The sequence below is a fragment of the Macrobrachium rosenbergii genome, chromosome 27 (assembly GCF_040412425.1).
Source record: "Macrobrachium rosenbergii isolate ZJJX-2024 chromosome 27, ASM4041242v1, whole genome shotgun sequence".
NCBI classification, from domain to species: domain Eukaryota; kingdom Metazoa; phylum Arthropoda; class Malacostraca; order Decapoda; family Palaemonidae; genus Macrobrachium; species Macrobrachium rosenbergii.
Genome location: NC_089767.1, coordinates 30,982,470 through 31,003,977, shown reverse-complemented (window position 1 = coordinate 31,003,977; position 21,508 = coordinate 30,982,470). Strand labels below are relative to the sequence as shown.

The following is a 21,508-nucleotide window of genomic DNA, read 5'->3' as shown; positions in this document are numbered from 1 at the left end:
ACTGGCATGTCAATCAGCAAAATTCTGGGGCTGGGGTGAGGGGCTATGCCAGGCAATAACGTGAACTAAGATAGGGAAGTAAGAGATTAAAGAAAGAAAAATAGATAGCACCACCTTTCTGGAAAGTATATTTATTCTATTTATTTTATTTATTTTCCATCAGTAACCTGCGTATGAAAGTTAATATGGAAATACTTTTTGTACTGTTAATAACTGCTTACTCCTGGAAAAGCTCAACAAATACGGCGACCCCGACCAGGGATTAAACTTAGAAGAAGAATTGTTAATACTTTCTTACACTTAGTTGCATCAACAAGAGCCAAGATGTTCTAAAAGATATGTTTCAGAGTCTTCTTTTATATATATATATATATATATATATATATATATATATATATATATATATATATATATATATATATAAATATAATGCAGTCATGCATATATTCATGTTTTAATATGAGTGAATGTATGCATACTGCTCCTCCCAATTATTGTATTTTTTTAAATAGGGGAATGTAGCAGGATTGTATAGGGCTATTGTAAGTGCACATTTCTTTTAAAAATTAGAATTTCAAATAGTAAAGCAGGACACCCCTCCCATTCATAATTACCTAACATTAACAGTCATTTTCTCTTTGACTGATGATTTCTCATGAATAATGTTATGTTAAAAAGTACACAGGTCCATTTTTTTAACTTTAATGGTGCTATTTCCAAGCCATCCTTTTCCCCTTAAACCGTCTTTCAAGTTCGGTCCCCGGCCATTCAACTGAGCGACTGCATGTATAAAAATTTTGGTACCAGAAGCAAAGTTATATAAAACATTTTTGGAAAAGTGATAACATATTTCCTTGTTTAAAGTTGTATTGCGTCAGCATAGCTCTTGCTCCTTGAGCAGCACTCTAGAAAAAAAACAAAATGAGGAAACCTCTTTTAATCCATTAGAAACTTTAGTAGATGAGCATTTGATCCATCCATCTTGAATGAGAGGGTCGCAGTTCCTGCCATGCCTCCAAAAGTACCTTGATATTAATGTTGCAGTTAAATGTCAATTCCTCACTAGATCTGTCATTCTAATTATGTTCTGGAATCTTATGTTCTTGTTGTTTTACGATTTTTCTGCCATTCTCCATTAACTTACATTTCCAAATGATTTATTTTCTACCTTTACAGCCTTCGCTCTGCCCTTCTCTGCGAAGTTTTCACTCGTTAACCGAAGTTCAATTTACCTCGTAATTTGAAATCGTTTAAGCCATACAATGTGGCAGACACTCGATTGACATTTAATCACTCTGCTAACGAGGTGTGTGATTGGCTTGACGCTGATTATGGCTGGGAGGAAGGAAAGAGGCGAGGGAAAGGAGGGAAGAGAGAGAGAGAGAGAGAGAGAGAGATTGATGAGGTTGTGTTCTTTGTTAGAAAAATCTGATGAGGCTGGTAACGATGATTGCAGGGATTTAGATGAAAAACATTTTATAATTTTACCCTCTCTCTCTCTCTCTCTCTCTCTCTCTCTCTCTCTTGTTCCGTCTTTCTGTATCTCATTCTTTTTTCATAACCAACTGCATAGTTTGAGATCGTGGGCCAGTAGTGATTTCGTTCCCATGGCAACACCGTTACTTTGAATGATGGCTGTGGGCGTGGTTGTGGGCGTGATGGTCTAATATCCTGGCGGTGTGGTGTGTGGGTGTGGGTCACGATCCACAAGGACGATAGGAAGGAGTGGGTAACTTCACCTCCATCGCCTCCCCCTCCCCCCCAAGTCCATTACGCGAGTAATTGATGAAAAATATAACTTAGTTTTCATTTGTTAATTTTCAGGGAGATTTAGTATTTTTATTTACTGTTTATGAGTCTGATTTTATCCGTTCTATGCTTCCAGACAATTGTTTACTGGTAATTTTGATAAAAATCTGATTTACTTATTTTTTAAGCGGGATAATTTTTTTAACTCAGTACCTTATTTTTAAATCTTTATTTATCCAAAAGTAAACTCTTGTCTTTAAGTTTTGCCAGTTCTTCCCTGTTCATTGCTTTTTAATAATTATTGGTTTGCAAAAAAATAAATTTAATCCAGTTTATATCATCGTTTCTTTCTTTCTTGAGAGAGAGAGAGAGTTGACAGTTTGGATTCTTAAGAAATTGTACAACGAATGGAATGCGTGCAATTTATAATGGTATTTCGAAAATTCAGAGAGAGCTCAGCTATTTTAAATTTAATTTTTATAATAATAATAGCTACCTCTTCGATGACGTCAGAACTTTGATTTAAGCCCATATGGTGACGTCATATTACTAGGACTGACGGCCGTTTCGTTTCATTTACATACATACATACATACATACATACATACATACATACATACATACATGCCCTCGCCGTTGGAGTGATCAACTTGATGATTTATTCGTTTTCAAAAAGTATCGAGAAGCTTATACAAAAGTACCCATTTTATATTCAGTATTATTACGTCTGCTATGACTATTACTAACACTGCCAATGTAATAGTATTAGTGGTAGCAGTAGCAGTAATGATGATGATATGAATGATTATTCTGTTGCAGTGGTAGACACATACTGAAGTATACCTTGCATTCTTTATCTGAATATGAACATTTTTCATTGAACATTTATCACTCATCATTTATTAAGTGATGAGGACGACGGCAATTTCTGACTTTACCTCATCCTAGCATAAATCATTTTAAGTCACAACTACTATATATATATATATATATATATATATATATATATATATATATATATATATATATATATATATATATATATATATATATATATAACGTGTGTGTGTATAAATGACCAGCTAGTTATTTTAAGGCTAAATGAACGTGACGAGACATTACCAGTCTCTTGATGGAGAGAGAGAGAGAGAGAGAGAGACAGAGACAGAGAGAGAGGCTCTCAAAGTCTTGCCGCATAAAGATTCAGCTGACCCATCCAAAATGCATGTCCTGAAAGCGCCAGCTCAAATCCTACTTCCTGTTGCGTAACCGTTCCGTTTCATCCTGGTGGTGATCCGGGAAGCGAAAGGGATGAGGTGGAAAGGATAGAAGGATGGGAAGAAGGGGGTGAGAAGGCGAAGGATGAGGAGTCATCTATGAGTCAATCTCATAATAAAGATCTGAAACAAGAAAACGGAAGAAATGGAGGAGCTAGTGAAAATATATTTGAAAAAGAAGAGGAAACTGGAATTGAGAAGGTTTTGTCTGGTTTAAGGGGTGGGGGAGGGTGGGGAGAGAGACGAAGGCATGGGATGGGAAGGCTGGTTGGAAGAGATCATCCAAAGCTTGAAAAAAAAAAAAGTGGCCTTACTGCGCGTGCGCGCACGCGCAAGCGAGAACAGCATCAAATCCGGATTCCTTGATGAAATCTCTTCCTATGTCATTTGCCGTAGCCTCGAGTGTTCTTGCATTGTATTGCTACACCTAATAACGTACAACAAATGCATATGCTTTGACCTCGTAAGGTCTGTAGCTTTTATTTTTAGTTCTGTCGTCGTCTTCTTTTGAAGTCCCAGTCCGCCAACCATACGGAAGAAGGCTTAACATTGATAGATTTCTTCTACGTTGGGTCGTTCTCTGACCTTCGTCTTTGGTTGAAGTCAAAAAGAAAAAATTCTACAAATATAAACAGCAATTATTTATCAGTAATCCGGGTGTTCAGATATTTCTTGGTCGTTACGCTCAAATATTTCTCATAATGTGATGTACAAAAGGTACATTGCGTGAACTCAACCGAATGGAATCTCACTCTCGCTATGAATACTTGAAGAGCTTTTATTCAGTGGCGGTTACAAGTCCAAATATCGATCCCAGGGGACGCCTTAGATCGGTTTTCTGAAAAATCCTTTGTGCAATGAATGGTTACCTGGTAATTAGTCAACTGCAGTGTGCCTCAGTTTGGGTATAGAAGGTCATGGCAGAGAAAAAATAAAAAAAATATATATATATATATATATATATATATATATATATATATATATATATATATATATATATATATATATATATGCGCATTCATCTGACGTCAATACAGAAGAGAGCATTTAGAGAGATGTATCTTCCTCTTTTCCTGACTTATCTTTTAAAATTAACTCCGAAAATAGTAATGGTCTTTCAGTATTATCAATTCCACTTCCTTTCTGGTTCCGACAACAGAGCGCACCAAACACGTGTCACTATTTTTTAGCATCATCTCCAAGCCCTAAATTTGACCAAGTGAAATGCACCGAGCCGAACAAACTGGTTTGACACCAGTAGAACGCACCCTCGGGGTAGAGATGTACGGACTAGAAGACCTTTCGAAGGCTACAGTTCTCTCCCGCCGAATGTGATGATGTGTGAGGAATCCCTTCGATGGAAATGAATGACTAGTGGAAGACATACAGTTGGTTCAGGATGATGCTTTGCTGTGTTCTCATTGGAGGATTAATTAGATGACCTTTCACGTGTGCCACATTCTCTCTCTCTCTCTCTCTCTCTCTCTCTCTCTCTCTCTCTCTCTCTCTCTCTCTCTCTCTCTCTCTCTCTCTCTCTCTGTTATTTTTTCTTAAGTACATACTGCAGTTAACAATTAGGGAGAGAAAAACAATTCTCGCCCTATGTTTTTTTGTTATTTGTCTTTTATAATCAACGTGTTTCCTACAGTCAGGTACCTTGTCGTATTTCTTCTTGGTAATTTTTGGACCGGTTTTGGTTTCTGCTTCTTTCATCCCTCTTCATCCGCGCTCTCATATTGTTTAGTTCTGTTTTCCTTTGCTTTACCTCGATTTATCTCTTTTGACAAAACCCTATTACAAAAACCTCTTCGATCTCTCAATTTATCTTCTTCTCCAATCGGTAAAACCTCTTTTTTTTATTTTCGTATTCTCTCTCTCTCTCTCTCTCTCTCTCTCTCTCTCTCTCTCTCTCTCTCTCTCTCTCTACTGCCTTGGCCTCTTGTTCATGTCTAGCCGAAGATGTATGTGGGAACACAGGGTACCATCCGGAGCATTAGCATGTTTTTGCATAGCCAGTAGTACACAGTCGGGAGCTAAAGCGTTTGCAAACGATTTCGGCTGTGGTCTCTTTTACTCCTTAATGGTCTGGGTTTAATCTCCCTGATTGCACCCTCTCTCTCTCTCTCTCTCTCTCTCTCTCTCTCTCTCTCTCTCTCTCTCTCTCTCTCTCTCTTCTCTCTCTCTCTCTCTCTCTCTCTCTCTCTCTTAAGGCTGTTATCAGCATCATGGTATCCTCTCTTAGTAGAAATCTATGGTGCGCTTTTTATTATTGTATGATTTTTCTAATATATCTTGTTTTCTATTATTGTTCTTTTTTTTGCATTGTGGCCCTCAGTTATATATATTTTAATTGCTTTTCCCTCTGTTGTTTTTATCGATATTCATAAACTTATTATGTTCTTTTTCTTTCATCTGGTAAGGCTTGTGCCTTTCGAATCCAGGTATTAAGGAACGGCACTCTGCTTTTTAAAGGAGGGTAAGTTATATGAATGAGAAGTAACTGTGTGATGTGATAGCCTGATGGGTGTTACGTGATTTAGGTTACCGCTGGAAATGAGTGATTTTTTGTATTCTGTTTCTGTAGTCATTCTAATTCAGGTTCCGTATTATTCAATCTTTCTCAATTTAAAATAAAGAGAGCTGATTGGAAAATATCCTTGCAGATGCAAATTTATTTTGATTGCTATTCTGCAAAAGTACAGTCGGTTATACTTTCACTCAAAGTGTAGCCCCTTTTCTGTCAGCAGTGCAGTACTATTATCATCATCATCTTAATTATTATTAGTATTATCATCATCATCATCATCTATATTACTACCATTGTTGTTTTAGCTGCGGTTCTAAAGTGCATATCTCCGTATTTCCTATTGGCAAATGAAGGGAATGCTCCCAACAGCGACACTTCATTGTCGAGAGGCGAGCGTTGGTGATGGTGTGTGATGGGTGGGTCGGGTCCCTCCCCCCATTCCATAATAGCTAATAAAAAGACATTGATGGGACTCTTAATGCTTTGATGGGACTCTAAACGTCCGTCATTGCCGGCGGAGGCATTCGGGATGCCTCATGTAGAAATGTTGATCTGATGTTTACTGTCTGTGGGCAGCCCTTTGCTCGCCAAACCCTGTCCTCATCTTCGTAATTCATTGTTTGAGGTCGGGTTCCAAGGCGGACTTCATGTAGCAGTCGATGGTGAGATGTTGTTCGTGAATTTTTTTTTATTTTTCTCCCTTCGTATTCACTCCGGCGTGTCTGGCAGACAGGTTAGACTGTGTCTTAAAGATAGGAGAGTTTATAAAAACTGTCTCTTAAAGATGGGGTTGTTTTTAAAAGCTGTCTCGTAAAGATAGGAGAGTTTATAAAGACGGGACAGTTTATAAAAACTGTCTCTTAAATATAGGACAGTTTATAAAAACTGTCCCTTAAAGATAAAAGAGTTTATAAAAGCTCTCTTAATGACAGGACAGTTTGTAAAAACTGTCTCTTAAAGATAGAACAGTGTATAAAAACTCTCTCTTAAAGATAGGACTGTTTGTAAAAACTGCCTTTTAAAGATAGGACAGTTTTTAAAAACTGTCTCTTAAAGATAGGACAGTTTATAAAAACTCTCTTAATGACAGGACAGTTTATGAAAACTATCTCTTGAAGATAGAACAGTTTATAAAAACTGTTTCTTAATGACAGGACAGTTTGTAAAAACTGTCCCTTTAAGGTAGGGCAGTTCATAAAAACTCTCTTTACGACACAGACGACAAGAGGAGACAAAATCAATAAAACAGTTTTTAAAAAGTCTTAAAGATAGTTTTTTTCATACGATTTATAACTATTCTAGAAACCGAAAAGTGTTCTTAATGACACTTCAGTTTTTCTTCAGCCTTTGTTGCTATTTTTTATTTATTATTGTTATCCATTTCGTTCAGGTCCAATTATCTTGTTTTTTAACTCTTCATTTATCAATTCTAAACAGAGCAGATGTTAAGGTCGAAGAATTTGTTGTCTATTTTTCATTCTACCATGGTCTCTCCAGAAAGCTCAGGTCCGAATCTTGTTTCGATTAATTCAATCTGCCATGGTCTGTACAGATAGTTACGGTCGAAGAATATTGTCATTAATTCATTCTATCATGGTTTCTATAGACAGTTAAGGTCGAAGAATATTGTCATTAATTCATTCTACCATAGTCTCTATTGATAGTTAAGGTCGAAGAATAATGTCATTAATAATTCATTCTACCATGGTATTAAATGTTCATCTCCAAAGCTCACAGATTTTATAATGAAAATAAAGATAGTATATCTTAATCATTGGAATCTCCCCCTTCATCTTTCTCAACAAATTGCAACTCTATTTCTGACTTTTGCGTCTTTTCTCTCCCCCACCCCTCCCCGTCTCTTCCCTTCCTCCTAACCCGACCGGAGCTCCATTTCCATTTCACGTCTTTTGTTGAGCAAAAGCGTCATGCAATTTTAACTTCGTCCCATTCATCGTTTTGACTTCGTGCAATTTGGTTTTTGTCTCTCCTCTTCCTTTTTAGAGTCTTCATAAATATTAATGTGGGTGTTTTTGAGAGGGAAAGAGTAAGTGGAGGAGGAGGAGGAGGAGGAGGAGGAGAGGTGGGGGAGGAAAGGGGGAGAAGACTTTATACACCCCCTCCCCCGTTAGTCGGTTGCTTGTTCCTCTTGACGAATGGCTACAAGATGCCTGCTACGCAAACGGCGTGTTAATGCCCAACTCTTCCGGCCGGTTCATTTGTTCATTTTGGCGAATTAGTTTTCTCTTTCTGGCTTTTTTTTTTAATCTCTCTTTGCCGGATTTTAGAGTAGGTGGAGCCAAGAGAATTCTAGAGCAGGTGGAGCTAAAGAGAAATTGAGAGAGAGAAAGAACGAGCCGCGACGAGTTCAGTATCTGTAAGAGCCTCGGGGTCTGCCTGAACAAATTCAGTGACAAATTAAAAGCCATTCGTTTTCTATGAGTCCCATTCTCCGTTTTCTGTTGATTGATGATAGCTAAACGACAGCTATCAAAAGGACGACTTACAATCCACCAGGAATGCAAATCAGTGAGGAACCAGGGAAACGGTAGAGCACTAAAACAGGATGAAATGGCGGGGATGATGTAAATTACATACAGCAGGGATGCACAATGCATCGAACAATTAGTGTGGTAAATGGACTCTACAGAAGAGATTATTATGGTAATGCCAGTATTGTATTGAGCAGCTCTGTTTTTCCTCAGTCAAGTTTACTCGTACAGAGCATTATAATTACAGGTTTGCACTTTGTTGGTCTGGCGTGGGGATGTTTCTTTCTGTAAGCTATTTAAGGGAAAAAGTTTAAACATTGAAAAGTTACAATGCAACGTTCATCTCTCTCTCTCTCTCAAGAAATTCAGTAACAAAAGGAGGAATAAAAGTAATGTCTACAAGGCATTTTTTTTTGTAAGAAAAGAAGGCTGTTTGAACAAACCACGTACAAGAGGAAATAAACTTTCAGGGCAGGACAGATGACACCAGCAAACTAACTTCAGAAAGATCACGGAAACAAACTGTGGTACGTGCGCCTAATTGGCTGGATTCTGAAAAGCTGTAAATTGACGAGGGTTTCCCCAATCATTCACTTATGTCTTCTTCTGCCGAAGTTTAATAGGCGTTCCTTTTGAAATTGCAGTGACCTTGATCTTTTGGTTGGTGTTAAGCGATTATGTTCTGCTTTTCAGTTCATTCATTCACTTTTAGTTTTCTGTAAAAGAAAACTATTGGGACGGCTTTGTCTGTCAGTCTGCACTTTATGCTGTCCGCACTTTTTCTGTCCGCCCTCAGATCTTAAAAACCACTGAGGCTAGAGGGCTGCAAATTGGTATGTTGATCATCCACCCTCCAATCATCAAACATGCGAAAGTGCAGCCCTCTAGACTTAATAGTTTTTATTTTATTGAATGTTAAAGTTAGCCATAATCGTGCTTCTGGCAACGCTATAGGATAGGCCACCACCAGGCCGTGGCTAAACTTTCATGGGCCGGGGCTCATACAGCATAATACCGACACCACCGAAAGATAGCTCTGTTTTCGGTGGCCTTGAATATACGCTGTAGCGACTGTACAGAAAACTCGATTGCGCCGAAGTTTTTTTTTTTTTTTTTTTTTTTTTTTAATACTCATTTTCATCTAACTCTCCTGATGTAAATATCAGTTTAATTTTTCTCATAACTGTAGTGATATAAATACAGAGAATAAAATTAATATATATATTATAGACATATTTCTCAACTTACTGAGGAAACTTCCCCTTTCACTATTCCTTTTGGAAGGTTAAAATCGACGTCCTCACTGCATTAACTGACGTTAGGTCTGGCATGAGTCGCGTCTCTTGTCTGTGTAGCTCAAGTTTCACCGCTGCTTAATTAATACCTACGTTCTGTCGGGGCACCACGATGTCACGGTGGCCAGTGCCCAGTACTAGAAGACTCTCATTCCTTGTCACTGGCACTGTGGAAGTGTCTGTTGTTTTATCATTATTTGTTTGTTATTTTCTCCTCTTTGCCTCTTCTTTCTTTCACTTATCGGCATTGTGAGTTATTCAGTATGTTTTTGTGCATCCGGTTTGTTGATTTTTTCCTTATGTCACTTTTATGGAAGTTTTCATTGTAAGCGAATGCCTTGTAGATTGACTTCACACACACACACACACACACACACACACATATATATATATATATATATATATATATATATATATATATATATATAATATATATATATAGAACTGATGAACAAAAGTCAGAAATTTATATACGTATATATATATACATATATATATATATATATATATATATATATATATATATATATATATATATATATATATATATATTATATATATATATGCGTGTGTGTGTAATAGATATATCCGGCAAAAAGCGGAGTTTTGTGAAGTTAGCGAAAACCAGCCCTTGTACCTACAAAAACATCTCTCTTTGACAATGGCAACCAGTTTCGGTGCAAACTTTATTGCTTTCTTCAAGTCTGGTGAAAACAATCAAGTTTTGCAGATCTTGCAAGATTTTCCTATTTGTATAAGCGTGTTTGTTTTTCTGGGTAATCAATATCATCCCGGTACAAAAATTACGAGATTTACTTCACTGTCATCTCAATATAAATAACTAACCCCTCTGCGCCCGCCTCCCCCCCCTCAAAAAAGTGAATTCAGAGCAGCTCTTAAATCGTCCTAACGTCATATTACTTTTTTTCCGAATATATTTGAGGAAAATGATTAGACGACGCCATCTCGTAGGTTAACGACGCACAAAAATTGCGCCCTCGTTTGACAGGGTAATAATAGTAGTTCCTCTGCTCGTTAGTCAGGGAAGAGGTGATTGCTCAAGGAAACTGGTCGTTAAGTAGTTAGCTTGTTAACTCTGCTCCTCGTTAAACTTAACGGCATTGTTCTCCGATGGATTGAGATTGGTTGGGACGGGCTGTGCTAACAATTCAATTGAAAGTAGGTCTATGTGGTGGATTTTATTGCGCGTAGCTTTTCTTTACTTCTCAGCAAACGATTTTGCTACATCATTCTTAGTTGTCCCAACAGGTTTTTATTGATTGTGCTGATTAAAACTTCACTTAATCACCAACGATTTAAATGCAGATGCAGGTTGAAGACGAGAAAAGGGCTTTACAATCAAAGCGTTTCCTAATCACTCTTGAATATTATAAGCTTTTTACTAACTAGGCGAAAGAAATAGACAGGTTTATGCTCTTTACTCCCGTGAATACTATGTGTGGGTTGAAAAAGAGAGAGATAGTATTTAGCAATTTCTAGATTTACTGTTTGGCTCACCTATGGAAGAATATGATTTTTACTTGTCCACGCTTTTTGTGTTTCACCTCATATTTTAGTGGAATAATGACCAGCAATTTTAATGGAATGTCTATGATTAGCTATGTAAATCTCTCTCTCTCTCTCTCTCTCTCTCTCTCTCTCTCTCTCTCTCTCTCTCTCTCTCTCTCTCTCTCCATTCTTTAGAAGCTCACATAGATCTGTTGGTTTTTAACAAACTAGATGCAGTATCTGAAATAGTTTCATTCTGTGACGTGAACTTTTTTCACAGTCCTTTTAATATCACTTATTGACTTCTCTTATTCATTTTCCTCCTTCCATCTCATAAATCCATAATTTGTTTGCCAGTGATTTTTTTTCCCAGATCTCTCCCTTACAACCACGTAAAACCGTTTATTGATTACTTTCACCTTCTGGATGCAGATGGTACTCGACTCGTGAGCAAAAAAAGAAAGAAGACAACTCATGGGAAAGTCGATTTTATTCACTGCATATTAAGGGATGAAGTTTCTGCGCGCCCTCGCAGAAGCCTTGCCTTTCCGTTGCGAGATGGAGAGAAAGAACTGCATTCATTAGCGAGAATGGGCGTCTAAACGTTGCATTTCATTATTCCATTGTTTGAGTGTAAGCCAATTTGTTCATTTGGTGCAACCAAACAGTATATTTAGATAATTTGTGATAGGAAACCTAGAAAAAGCCAGTATAGAAAGCACCAGTTGGGCAGTATGATACTCATTATACCGTTTTGTAACCCACCACGAGCAAAAAAATGCGGTGATGGCACCAGCAAGCATCTGAGAATATCATCTCTCTGACCTCACCGTGCCATCTTTCACAAGGCTTCCTGAGACGGTGGCCTCGATGTTTACATCTCGTTTTGGCCGAGCCTTTTGAAGACTGTCTCTGTCTCAGTCCCTTTGTCTCAGGAAGAGAAATAATATTCTGTGTGTGTGTGTGTGTGTGTGTGGATTTAATGGAACTGTCTTTGTGATCATATATGGTCAAGAGAAGAGATAAAACCACGCGGATTCTGTTTATTTTCCCGTTCCTCTCTCTCTCTCTCTCTCTCTCTCTCTCTCTCTCTCTCTCTCTCTCTCTCTCTCTCTCTCTCTCTCTTGTACTTCCATTTCATCTGCTTCTTGTTCATCCAGAAGTGTGGAGCAATTCCACTACGCTCCATTGCCCCAATATCCATAATTCCATCTTGTGTTATCCTTCACCTCTCACCTCGCACGAAGCCTTTACTGTTATCTCTCTCTCTCTCTCTCTCTCTCTCTCTCTCTCTCTCTCTCTCTCTCTCTCTCTCTCTGTGCCTATTCACTCTCGCTCTCGGACAGAACAACCTCTGAGCATCTCGGGCTGAAAAAGATAAAAAAATAAAAGATAAAAGCCACATATTACTCGACCCATCCCCATTGTTTCTCGACTCATCTCCGTTTCTCAAGTTACCCATTCAATCTTGAAGCCAAAAGCCCCATAACACACCCTTTCGCTATTGTTCTGCCTATTTATGGTGTTATATTCAGTGTTCTTCCTTCTCTCCACGAGACCAGTTTGTATCCCTCGCTGCTGGGGAAATGCAAAGATGTTCAGAAAAACGACTCTCTCTCTCTCTCTCTCTCTCTCTCTCTCTCTCTCTCTCTCTCTCTCTCTCTAAAAGTAGGTATTCAGACAGGTGCACTATAACGAGAAAATTTTACAAACTTACATAAATGTGTAAACAAGTGCTACTGAAAGAAGCACGTAAATATAATGTATCTACTCTCTTCCTCTTCAATATATATATATATATATATATATATATATATATATATATATATATATATATATATATATATATATATATGTGTGTGTGTGTGTGTGTGTGTGTGTGTGTGTGTCTCAAACAAAGGCACAAAGACGTACAGGCATACCCACAAAACTGAAAAGATAAAGTATGTGATATGGTTAAATCATGTAACCAGTGACTTACTTTGGCGTTAAAGGAATTGCATTATTGGTTACCACTATTGTAACATCAACTGGGTCTTTAATCTCTCTCTCTCTCTCTCTCTCTCTCTCTCTCTCTCTCTCTCTCTCTCTCTCTCTCATAAGCCACAGAGTACATGCTATCTTTCTGTCGGTTCTCACACTCATCCGCCACACACACATACACACGCGCGCACACACACACACACACACACACACACACACACACACACTACCTCCACTCACCCCTCACCCAAAGCTTCACCCACTCACCCGCACTGCCCTGCCTTGGCCCAGATCACCTGTGTACCCGAGCATATGTGTGAGTGTGTGCACGTGTGTGCGTGCGTGTGTGCGCGTGTGTGTGCGTACTTACGTCTGTTTTACTCAACGAAAGTGGTACAATTCATAAGCAAAGATGCACCGGGTCACTCGAGCGTAGAGAATCAAATGGAATAAGAGGAGACGGTGGGAAAGGTAGGCTGGGAGCTATGTGGGTGGGAAATGGAGCCTGACAGAAAGGAGAATTACAGAGAGAGAGAGAGAGAGAGACTGCTGTATGAAGATTTCACCCAATAAGTCAGGCTTCATTACCTTTTGATAAAAAAAAAGCAATCCATTTAAAAAACATGTGCTGCCGTCTCACAGAATGAGAGAGAGAGAGAGAGAGAGAGAGAGAGAGAGAGAGAGAGAGAGAGAGAGAGAGAGAAAGTTGAACAAAGAGGCATTAAATCAGAGTGCCTTAAGGTGAAGGATGAGAGAAGACACTTGTTTTTCCAATCCGAGAGAGGCCAACGAAATAAAGGCCCAGGTGAAATGGAGGATTTCCCTCTCGCTATTATTGCAAGGTGCAAGGACTGTTTGTACAGGCAATAACGTCCAAATTAGAAACTGGCTTCAGACGCAGGATTCATAAACGGCAGAGGAGAGGTAACGGTAGAACACGTGACATTGCATTTTTCTAACAAAGACACATAGACACAACGCTGCCGCTTCCGAAAGGGTATGTGGCACCTCGCTCTAAGGCAGTGATGAAGAAAGAAACAAAGAACCTGGATGAGAGAGAGAGAGAGAGAATGTTAGTTCGTACTTGTAGCACTGAGGGAAAGAGAGTACAGAAATCCTTTCCAGTATGGAGACAATATGTGTAAAGGCAGATTGGTGGAATGATTCCCCAGTTTGAAGGAGAGAGAGAGAGAGAGAGAGAGAGAGAGAGAGAGAGAGAGAGAGAGAGAGAGAGAGAGAGAGAGAAAAGTCATACGTCGAGGCCTTCCACAGGCATCAGGTCTCTTGTGGAAAAGGAAGAAGTTGAACAAGTACTGGAAGACTGGAAGTTGTTGTGTAGATGTTCCAGCGGCGGAGCAAAAACTAGACCTCTTGGCGGAGAACTACTCGCATCTCTCTCTCTCTCTCTCTCTCTCTCTCTCTCTCTCTCTCTCTCTCTCTCGTACTCCCAGGGTCTTCTTCGCACTACAGGCAAACCTTTTTTCATTTGATTATGTATTGCGGTACTTTTTTGATCCAGATAATTTTTCTGTTTCAAAGTAACTGTTGGGTATTCATCAAGGTCTTTGGGAATGTGACGCAGTTATCTCTCTCTCTCTCTCTCTCTCTCTCTCTCTCTCTCTCTCTCATTTAATCAAAGACAGCTATTTCATTTTCATGACTGGATATAACGGCTTACAAGCAGAACTCGGAATAAAATACAAAAAAATTGACTTGATGGAAAGTAATATATTTGAGAAACAGAGAATGTTGAAGAGAAGCAGAGAGAGAGAGAGAGAGAGAGAGAGAGAGAGAGAGAGAGAGAGAGAGAGAGAGAATGGAAACGATAGATAAGGTTGCAAGTCAATTTTCAGATAGATGGGAACTAATCACTTCGCGGCAATTCATCATACAGCAAAAAAGGAAAGTCAGTCGGTCTAACAAAGACTTGTCCGTTCAAAAAATGAAGTGTCATAATTGTCATCCAATCGGATTATTGTTTTCATTATTTCCTCACTGATTTTTTTTAGTTATATATCTCCAGTAACAAAGACAATTTGGCAAAGAAGATGAAAGGTTTCATAATGAGTATTAGTTTTATTATTTTTTTATTTTATTTTGTAAGGAATACAAATGTAGATTACTTGAATAACGACGAGAAACTTTATCCAGATGAAGTTTCTTATTGAGTGATACATACATACATATACATATATATATATATATATATATATATATATATATATATATATATATATATATATATATATATATATATATATATCTTAGTGTCTACAAAAATCTACCCTGTCTTATTTTGAATTTGATTTTATATTAAACCCCTCTCTCTCTCTCTCTCTCTCTCTCTCTCTCTCTCTCTCTCTCTCTCTCTCTCTCTCTCTCTCTCTCTCTGTCTGTCTCACAAGATATATATATCGTCTTAGTGTCTCCGAGATTTACCCTCTCGTATTTTGATTTGATTTTATATTACCTCTCTCTCTCTCTCTCTCTCTCTCTCTCTCTCTCTCTCTCTCTCTCTCTCTCTCTCTCTCTCTCACACACACACACACACACACACACACACACCTCTTTTTGGTGAATTTGTATGCATACATGAATTGTGCCCACTTGCTGAAGCTCTTACAGTATGTCTAAGGAGTTGGGTGGCTCTCCCAAGGTTGTATAGGTTCCCTTCTTAATTCTTTCTCTTTTCAGTTTTGCGCTGAATCTCTCTCTCTCTCTCTCTCTCTCTCTCTCTCTCTCTCTCTCTCTCTCTCTCTCTCTCTCTCTCTCTCTCTCTCTGTGGCAGTCGACAAATGGTTTACAAATATCATCAAGGAATCGAAGATTGATAGTGAAAAGCTTAGTCTACAGTAACGACAGTGATAATAAAGTGTGAAATGCAATTTTACAGTCCTGCCTCATATTCTTATCTTGTCACCGTCAATTTTCTCTCGATGTAAATCAGTCAGAGATAGAAATTGAAAGCTAGATAGAAATGTGTCGTCTTCTATGAATGGTGATACGAAGGCATGGATGTAAACTTGTAAATTGCAAGTGTGGGTTTAAGAGGGAGATATGTCGTGAGAGAGAGAGAGAGAGAGAGAGAGAGAGAGAGAGAGAGAGAGAGAGAGAGAGAGAGAGAAGAGATGGGGTTCAAAGCTCACACTCATTCATTCGTCTATTTTTTCTAGTTATTGAAACCTGTCGTGTGTCCGTTCCTTTGCTACAATTCTCATTCTTTGTTATGTCTTCGTTTCTGCTTAAAACATTTACCCTGACTTTTATGTACCAGTCAAGACTTCTTTATCTCTCCTTTGTTGAATGTCCTGTCCCCCTTTTGGTAATTAGCTGATCAGTGATGGATATTTATGGTTATTGGTTATAGGTGAGTAGAGAAGGAGGAAAATCGGTACCTGTTCTGTGAAGGTAAACGAGAGAGAGAGAGAGAGAGAGAGAGAGAGAGAGAGAGAGAGTGTGTGTGTGTGTATGTGGCATAAAAATAAATTCAAACTGCATAATGATATCCCAACATTCTCTCTCTCTCTCTCTCTCTCTCTCTCTCTCTCTCTCTCTCTCTATATATATATATATATATATATATATATATATATATATATATATATATATATATATATATATATATATATATATATATGATTAAGAGCCTATATCTTTTATTCCAGTCTATCTTTCCCTTCAAATCCTTCTATTGACAAAAGTCTCAAAACGATAAATGGTTAAGCTCAGGACGCATAAATTCGAAACCTGTGAACTTTGACCCATATCATTCGCTGGGTGCGGGTTGGCTGGAAGACTAAATAGCAAAGAAAAGGACATAATAAAAGAAAATGCTAAATAAGAACATGATAGATAAGTCATATATTTCCTTAGACAGAAAAAGTTCCAAACGCGTGATAATAATGAAAAGAAATCTTAATAGCAGTATAATTAACATACAAAAAAGAAAAGTGCGGCAATGGTTTACCCAAAGCGCAACAATTAACGATAATTCACAACGAAAAGAAAAGAGAAACAACCAAACCCCAAGATCTAAGAAAAGAAGATCACCCGTAATGGCCAGTGATGCAACACTTTTTTTTTTCTCTTTCTCACCATCTCTCTCTCTCTCTTTCTTTCTTTCTTTCTTTCTTTCTTTCCCTGCTTTCAAAAGTGAACCTGTTTGTAAAGTACCATCACTTCACCAAGGAACCAAGGAGGCACTTTCCTCCTGAGAGAGAGAGAGAGAGAGAGAGAGAGAGAGAGAGAGAGAGAGAGAGAGACTCCTACCTTTTATATTCTCGACTCGTACTTTAGCTGCTGCGATCATCTCACATTAGCTCTATCTTTCCTCTTCCATTTTTTTTTCTTCCTCTCTCCGTCCTTTCCTCCTCCTTATCCTCAACCCTCCTCTACCCCTTAACGTGTTTTCCCCCCCTCCCCCACTCCTCCAAGGGCTAAGCAGAAGGAGGTGTTATCTCGAATTGCGATAACACCTATCTCTGTCTTTTCTCGTTGCGTTAGGCTGCGTCGGTTGCGTTTTTGTCTTGATTCATCGTCTTTCAGGTGCGTATCTTGAGATGGAGGTCTCTTATTCTTACTTTGTATTTCCATTTTCGCTTTTATTTTTCAAGCTTTTAAGGTTTGGCTGCTACGTATACATTTAGAAAGATGAATTATTTGCGTTTGGTCTTTATTATAATGTGTTGGGTTACATGATATGTAAATCAACATTTTTATCATATCTAAACCAAAATGTCAACTTTTGAGGTTTGGCTCTTTCTTATACTTTTAAAAAGATGAATTATTCACGTTTGGTCTTTAATATGTATGGTTACATGATATCTAAATCAATATTTACATCATATCAAAACCAAAATCAGTATTTATAATAAATTATAAGATTCTTACACAGCACAAACTAAACCTCAACAGTAAGGAGAGAGGAAACAGCTAATCAACTCGGTCAGTGAATATCTCAGCGGTTTCCATGCAAATTACAATACCTCCTTTGCTTGTCCGTTCATTTTGCCATTGGTTTATTTTCATTTGATTGGATAATAAAAGTGAAAGGGCAATATATCCGTTTGACTATTCTTAGTTTATTTGATCATTTCCCAGTTTATTGTAATTATTACTGCTTATTTTTAATACACCATGGGATACATTCGAGTCATTTAGAGCAGAGATTCGGAGTTTTTTCATCACGGGAATCCTTCGGAAAATGAATCGAATGGAAATGAAATATGAAAATGAATGCGAACAGAACGGCGCCTTAATGACAAGGCCAAAGCAACACGAAGGAGCCACGATCCGAGGGCCTGATAAAGTCAGCTGGAGTTACTGATCACAGTCAGCCCCATCTGGCACGATTTGCATATGATACTAAAGGGTCCTGTTTGGGGGAAGATGGTAGATAAGTTCCCCAGCTGGGAGGCTTTCCGTCCTACGAGTCATCTCGAGGGACCGCGTTGTCATTGGTCGGTCGTATACAGCCGACCAATGGAGTTCCTGGAAGGTTCTTTTGGATCGTCTCCATCGGGAAGGTCTTAAACGGCAGGCTCTGGTCAATGGACCTGGTTTTAAAGCGATGATCCAAAGGTAAAAGTGTAATTTTCTCTCTCTCTCTCTCTCTCTCTCTCTCTCTCTCTCTCTCTCTCTCTCTCTCTCTCTCTCTCTCATTTCAAATCAGTTTCGATTTTATTTTATTTTTGGTATATTTTATTTCAGTTAAAATGACAGTTATAATGTGATACTTAATAAATGTGTATCATTGAATTAGAATTCATTATTAAAAAGAAAAAAATAGGTGTTGTAAGTAACAAAACCTGTAAAGATTTAACGGAAGGAGTGCAGATGAAACCCAATAAAATACCGTGTTCTCTCTCTCTCTCTCTCTCTCTCTCTCTCTCTCTCTCTCTCTCTCTCTCTCTCATTACCATCATCGAAAACCCATCGTTCTAAAGTTTTAACATCCGTCACTACAAAATCCATTCATTCCCAACTCAGCCACGGATTGGCGAGAATGGATGAGCTGTCTCTCTCTTTAGAACTCAACACAGAAGATCTGTCGTTGAAGCACACTTTAAATTAAAAGAGGAAAAATCGTATATCTTTCTATAGAAAATGCGCCATAAACGACACGTAACAGCAACTCGCTATCAAGTCATCTATTGGGGGGATTAGCTTAGTTCTTCCGTCTATTGTCTGCGGCTGATGGGATAGCAGTCCGCAGAAATGGATTTCGAAGCGATTCCGGGAGGTGTCGGATCCTATTCCCGGACTTTGAGACTCGCACACACCGAGGAGATGCGATTTTTTTTTTTTTTTTTTTTTTTGTGGAGGGCCCAGTTTTTTTTTATCGTTTTGCATTTTTGTCACATCAGTGCCTTCATTTATTTTTCTTTTCGCATTTCTCGTTATAATTTTTTTTTTGGTGTGGGGTGGGGAGCGCTGGTAGGGGTGGGAGATGGGAGGTTCATCCATTTATTCTGTAAAAACGTCCCTGGTCGTCCGACCAACTCCCAGCTTGATGACAACAAAGTTAGTTCATTTAACAGCTTTTTTTGGCTATTTTTCCGCTCATTTTATCGTGCAATTGCTATTCTTCTCACCATGGTTCACCCCTTTAATCATCTTTGCCCCCAAAAACAAAAAATCGCAAGAAGTTCGCAGATCCATAATACTCTCCTTTTAGAGGTCGCGCCTTAGTATTCCAGTTTTTAAAACAATAATTCATTCACTGTTATTATCCATAATTGCTTTTATAGGCAAAGATCTTTTAGTTTTTTTTATTTCCCTTCACAGTTTATGAATGAATATTAAAAAAAATAAAAGATCTTTGCCTATAAAAGCAATTATGGATAATAACAGTGAATGAATTATTGTTTTAAAAACTGGAATATAGAACAAAGACGTAGACGGAAACATGATCTTAATTACGCATGTCAGATTGATGAAAAATAATACGAAATTCAGAGCTTTGTACTTTGTATTTTAATCAGTTTGACTTGAGAGTTACAATAATCAAGTCGCAACGTCAAGGAACTTTATCTTTGCATACGTAGTTTTTTTCAGTATTTGCTGTTTTTCTTAGTCGTCATCAAATTTAAACGAAACGCGAAAATATTATTCGGTATATCCTTCTATTCTTACATACGTAGTTTTTTTCAGTTGTCATCAAATTTAAACGAAACGCGAAAATATTATTCGGTATTTCCCTCTATTAAAATTTTCCCAGTTTTATCCAACTCTAAAACAACACACATTTCCGTTTATGCCAAATTTTTATTCTTTTTACATGTACGCTGCCCTCGTTTTTCTTTCCATTTTTCCACTTTTTCCCAACATTCTCTCTGACTTTTTTCTCGTCTGGGTATTTTTTTTTTATTCCGGATATGTATATTTTATGTCTTGAGTTATATCCTTCCATGACTGTGCCCTGCGCCGTGTGCCTTGTCATATCCTTATCAAGCCACGCCCCGCTCGAGGATGCCCTGGGAATACAGTACCCTCTGTGACGTGTTCCCTTTCGATAAAAAACACGATGAGTCGATGTAATAAATTATTGATTGAATTAATTATATATATATATATATATATATATATATATATATATATATATATATATATATATATATATATATATATATATATATAATTCAATCAATAATTTATCATATCGACTCATCGTGTTAATTCTTGATTGTTTTTTTTATATGCAGAACGAATATGATCATTTATCTTTAAGTTTTATTTTATTCATATATATATATATATATATATATATATATATATATATATATATATATATATATATATATATATATATATATATATATATATATATATATATATAATCCCATTCGTGTCAGTTTATTATCTACCTTTTTACTTTACATAATGTTCTAAGCATTGTAACTTCTTATTTTGGTTCCTACCAACCTGTTTTCTTTTTTTTTTTACCTCCCTTTAATAGTCTGTTCCCTATCATATTTCCCATTATTTCCCGCAATATCTATCCTTACTTGTTTTTCCCTTCCATTCCACATTCTTCCCTTTCTTTCTGTCATTAGCCTTCCTCATCCTCTCCCCCTCCCCACCATCACATCCCCTTATCATCTCCCTCCCTCCCTCTCCATCCACGGCCATTAGTATCGATCCTCCCGTCGTTGTAATTAAGGTCAGAGAGAGACTCAATTAGACCTTCTATTTCCATAAGTACATAAGGAGAAGGAAGGAGGTCTCCCGGGAAGGTCTTTCCGTGTATCATCATCAGCCCTGCTTCTGAACGGCTGCTAGCTTCGCGGACTTACGTCACTACCTGTTGATGGTGAGTGATGGTTGCTTCATCTAGAAGAATTTTTTGATATTAATATTGATTTAGTGGGTTGAAATGCTTATTGAGAGAGTTACTTCCTTAAACCTGATTGAGAAGCACCCTTATATGACGGGGGATCTGTCTCCACAGGTCTACTAAACTGTGTTGTTTGCGTCCCTCCAAAGTGTTTAGTTGCTTAAAATTAACATAATAAAATAAATACAAAAAAGTGTAAGCTCTTCTTCGATAGGTGAGCATAACAAATGTCAGACAATCAGATGCATAGTCTTGGTTCCTGGGGCAGTTAGTTTCATATATACTGAATTGACACAGGTATTTGTTTAGTATTTATTCATTTATTTGTTTTCAGGGACTTT

At 37.8% G+C, this 21,508-nt stretch overlaps 1 protein-coding gene across 3 annotated transcripts in view; it reads left to right on the top strand.

Annotated features, from left to right (window-relative positions):
• LOC136853544 (PAS domain-containing protein cky-1-like) overlaps positions 1-21,508 on the top strand; it is a 283,578-nt gene that overhangs the window by 221,017 nt on the left and 41,053 nt on the right. The window lies entirely within an intron of this gene.